General features: G+C 36.4%; 1 long non-coding RNA gene across 1 annotated transcript; it reads right to left on the minus strand.

Annotated features, from left to right (window-relative positions):
* Positions 1 to 1238: 1238 nt before the first annotated feature.
* LOC138874422 (uncharacterized) lies at positions 1239 to 3194 on the minus strand. The gene is made up of 2 exons (XR_011401403.1): positions 3104 to 3194; positions 1239 to 1659 (listed from the first exon to the last, which is right to left on the minus strand). It is a non-coding gene; the product is annotated as an uncharacterized lncRNA (long non-coding RNA).
* Between the last annotated feature and the right edge of the window lie 2110 nt (positions 3195 to 5304).

Here is a 5304-nt window from a genome sequence, read left to right on the forward strand (position 1 = left end):
ACTCATCTATGATAGTTGTAAAACACTATCTGATTTGTTCCAATGGCCCTTAGCAGAAGCTAGTCCCCGATTTAAGTTAGCGGGCTGTCAGGTATAATCACACCAAATAATCTCTCTGAATATGCAAGTATAAATTTATGAAGATAGTAGCCGATGCAGTGCCACCAGCTTGGGCTCAATTTTCGGAGATATTTTTTTCTGAAAGAGTTTGTTCCCAGACTCTCCGGGATGCATGCCGCACAGAGTTTGAACGATTCCGTCAAGGCACCATGACGGTGTCAGAATATGCTATCAAGTTCAGTGAGTTAGCCTGTCATGCACCTATCTTGGTTCATACGGTTAGAGAGCGAGTCCGCAGATTCGAGTCCGAAGAAAATATTTACCATTTGCCAGCTTCTGATCTCAGTTTTACACTTCTTCATAAGGAGTTAAATTTAACCAGTAAATTTGATTACAAGTTAAATTAAATTTGCCCTCTTGATAGATATCCGTTTTGAGTTTTGCTCTACATGATTCATCTTTACATTGATTTAATAAGGCTAAATTACTAGATAGCTCCTCAAACTTGACATGAACTGTCAGATAGACACTTCCACTTTCGTAGTGACTACTTAGTATTACACTATATGTGTGTTTTTGTGTGTATATATATATATATACATACAAAAAATTAAGCCAATATTGAGTTTGGATGAACCTATAGTGTTTTCGGTATATTTTCCCCCGCTTCCTCATTTTGTCATTCTAATAGCAAATATCCATCCCCCGTTCTTATCCCTGTCAACATCAAAAATAAAACCAAATAACAACAACAAACCAAGAATAATTCTATAAGTGGAGTCTGGGAGGGTATTATGTACACAGATCTTACTCCTACCTTGAAGGTAAAGAGGTTATTTCTGATATTCTTCCCCCTCCCCCACCTGAAAATTTGAGAAATATACAAAACAAATCCTCCATCCCTACTCCCAGAGATTATTGGTAATAACTTTCTGATCCATTACTTGTTCAAATCTACTTCTTATAATAGGAAAATACATAAATACTCTCCCCAAACCTTTGACCAAAGTTTTAACTATACACTTTTTTTACGAAAGTCTTATTACCCTCTTGAACTATTTTAAAATAGAATAAATACACCATTAGGTGCTGAGGTAGAACAGAGGGTGTGCTCACTCTCTTCGAGGCATTTGAAAAGCAAAACATGAGTAAAATCTGATTAATATTTCCACGTGTCATATTTTAATTGGACAAATATTTATATTTAATTAACATATAACTTAAACTGATATTTTTTTAGTGTTTTTTCTCTTTTTGGATAGAGTCAAATTTTGTTTTCTTTCTTTGTTTGAAATACAAACAAATCCTCTGGTGAACGCTTACCCAGCAGAAATACTCTCAACACAAACATCATTTAGAACCTCCATAAAATCCCTCTCCTCTCCATGCTTCCAACACCTCCTTCACAATCTACTATGGCCAATTCATCACAAAAACCCACTGAAGCATCTTAATATTTGACCTTATTTTTACTGCTTTTGATCGGATGCAAACGATAGGTGGTTGATTTTGAAGAAAAGAGTTTCCATTGGTCGATTCACGCGGCGGCTGGCCTTCCTCTTTCTCCACCGCCGAATTTGCCGCTTCATAATTAGTGCTCTGGAGATTTAGACGATGCAAATCACCCGTAAAGAAAAAAGAGATAATAAAATAAAACAAGAAAAAATAAAGAAGAAGAGAATATGGAAAACTAACGACTCCAATAACGAAATAAAAAAGAAAGGAAGGAGAAAAAGAAGAAAAAATGAAAAAGAATAAAACAATGAAAAGAGTAAGAAAAATAAAGATTGAAATTCATATTTGGCATGCGCGTGTTTTTCATTAATTTGATACAAACCTGGTTATGATCTTTTGAAAAGAAATTTATTCCATTTTACAGTAGTTGGGGGAGGTGGGGATTGGGGGTATAAAACCCCAAAAAGAAAAGGTGTGTAATTGGAACTTCGGTCATAGGTTAGGGGGTACTTATGCATTTTCCCTCTTATAATCTAAGCATGACAATTGGACGCAACGAATATTTATAAAGACCATAAAGCATGGACTCATAATTTTGTCAAGGCATTTAGGAAGGAATATTTGAATAGAGATATCTACTTGCACGATCCATTGCATTAGCATTGGCTGCTATAAGCTTGAAACTATAAACAAGTCAAAATTACTGGACTTAGCACGGCTTTGATAGAGAATATTTTCACTCATCCTCCCAAATATTTTATGTGACAAGCAGCGGTGATGCCATAAATTTTAACAAGGGAAATTTGAAAAAGGCAAAAATTACTACATCATGATTTGAACTTGCGGCCTAGAGAAATTGTACCCTTGTGGTTGAAGCCATGACAATTTAGTATCAGAAGAAAAAGGGTGGAAATGATATTTCTTTGGGATGAAATTTTCGAAGCATGTACTCAAATATAGTCACTAAGAAAGATACCAAAAAATTGTTGAGTTTCTTTTCTCATGCAGACAGCTTATTACTCAAATTGGTAATCTAATGTTGGCTTATCTAGCAAGCAGACATTAGGCGTTATCACGGTCCTGGGGTTGGGAATTCGGGTTGTGACAAACTCCATATTGATTTTTTGTATTATTTTGAAGCCTCCACAACTAAATATTCATTGTCAATATTATTCGAAATTAAGATTTTATTTTTTTGATTTGACTAAATTTTTAAATTTATAATTCATATTCGTTTTCAATTATTAACTTTAGACAATAAGAAGTTGATTAAAACTAATTTGTAAGATGAAGCTCGATTTTTACTTGTGTATGATGTTTATAATACCAAATCTGGTTCGAAGTAATTTGAAACATGAAGATCAATATTTTATTGATGAACAAATATAGAAGCAATATAAAATCTGGAGTATTAATGTGGAAAGAGTACTTACTAAATGTTGATATAATTTGAAATCTAAAGAATATTAAGGAAGATAAGGAGTAAATCATGTTATTTTTGATGAAGCAGCTAGAGAATTTTGATGAAGATGAAGGAGTAGTGTCGAAACAATAGTAGAAATGAAGAAAAAGAAGAAGAAAAGCTGACCTTAAATGAGATATAATGGCGGATGAGTGAGCCCTATCGAGAGAAGCTTCTGAAACTTTTCTTTAATTGAAACGAACTGAGTAATAGAAAATTACAAAAGAAAAGTTTACTTAGCTGTAAAAACATCTCACCTATTTATACACACGTGTACAGTTGTGTACAGCTGTACTAACCACTAACTAATTCATATACTACAACTACTTGTACAAACAAATAAATATATACCTATGTATATACTCTCTATACCCCCTCCCCCCCTTCAAGTTGGAAGGGAGGGACTCACTGCCAATTTGGTAAGTAAGTTGCAATGTCTAATGCTTGTTAGAAGCTTGGTGAATATATCTACCAGATACTCATTTGTAGTGATGTGATATAAGGAGATGTGCCCCTCTTGTAGTTGGTTCTTCACAAAATAGCAGTCTACTTCTATGTGTTTTGTACGTTCATAGAACACGAGATTCTTGACTATGTGGAGAGCTGTATGGATATCAAAACACACTAGGATAGGTAGAGCTAAGGGAACAGTCTGTTCTTCAAGCAATCTAACTAACTATATTAATTCATCCACAACTTGTCTTGTTGATCTGTATTCTGTTTCCACTTAGGACAATGAAATGGTAATTTGCTTCATGGATTTCCAACTTATAGGGCTGTCACCAAGAAACACAATATATTCACTGACTGATTTCCTTGATTTAACATAGGTTGGATATAAGCCCGGAGATCGAACAGATTCTTCCCCTTTGAGAGGGATTCTCGTGCGAACCAATGGAAGAAGAACTCGGTTACTCATCTTGGATCAGATTGGATTAATAGCTTTGTGCTAATCTACGAATGAGCCTTCTATTTGATTTATACGTCAAGACAACTCAATTTGTTCGGTTAACTATTCGGGGCTCAATTCCGATCTTAACTGGTCTCAGACAACCCTCTATTCAAGTACCCTTTCTTCTACTCGAGCCTCGGCAGAGCAATTTTTATCTCATTCATAACCTAACTCTAGGACTGCTACGGGCACCGATCCTTCTATTCAAAGTTTTCTTTCTCCTCTTGAATGTAGTTTGTCCTATAGCTCGCTAAAGTGAAGGTTATTCAATAGTGTAAACAACTCACTGTGCTGCCCAGTCTAAGTCACAAAAGGCTCTAACCCCAGAATCTTTGCTATTTGACAGGAAGATGCCTAAACTTGGATCACATTTAAGGTACCTTAGTACATGGTATGCAAGCTTCAAGTGTGGCTCCCTGGGACTCTGCATGTATTGACTCAAATATTGCACATTATAATATATGTCAAATCTTATGTTGGTTAGGAAATTCAGCTTTCCTACTAGTCTTCTATAGTGAGAAGGGTATGGCAGTAGGGGTCCCTCATCTGGACTTAGCTTAGCAGAAGAATCAAGTGATGAAGCCATGGCAGAATATTTGGTGCAATCAAACTCTGTCAAAAGATCCATGGTAAATTTCCTTTGGATATTAGTATCCCATCATCCTTGTACAAATTAGATGACCTCCGGGTCGAAACTCCGAAATCATAAAGCCTTCAGGTAAGCCAATGCAGAAATTGCTAAGCATCTCCAACATCGAAGGTACCTCGAGTACTCGGGACTGACGTCAAAAGCTCGAATGAGAAATGCACGGCCTCAAGGGTCGGAACACCATGCTCGTAAGCCCTCAATAAGGCAACTCTGAGCTCACGAGTGATGGTCCCCAAGCCTAAGCAAACTCGATGACTCGAAGAGTGTCACCAATTGTCATTCGTTAAAAAATCTAGGACCGTAAGACCAAAAGTAGGCAGACTCGGTCTCAAATGAAAACTCACATCGAGTATCAACGACTACACCTGTAAGACCTCAACAAGCATGAAAAATAATTGTAAGACCTCAACGGCATGAAAATACTGTAAAATCTCAACGGCATGACAAAACTGTAAGACCTCAATAGCATGACAAAACTGTAAGACCTCAATGGCATGACAACACTGTAAGACCTCAACGACATGACAAAACTGTAAGACCTCAACGACATGAAATAACTGTAAGACCTCAACATGCATGACAAAACTGTAAGACCTAAACAGGCATGAAATTTTTGTAAGACCTTACTACAGGCATAAAACTCGATCCCGAAGTTTAGGCTATATGTCGCATTTGTAAGACTCCCAAAAGGGCATACCCTCGATGTTGACACCTAAACTACCACAT

Source organism: Nicotiana sylvestris, chromosome 8, assembly GCF_000393655.2.
Source record: "Nicotiana sylvestris chromosome 8, ASM39365v2, whole genome shotgun sequence".
NCBI classification, from domain to species: Eukaryota; Viridiplantae; Streptophyta; class Magnoliopsida; order Solanales; family Solanaceae; genus Nicotiana; species Nicotiana sylvestris.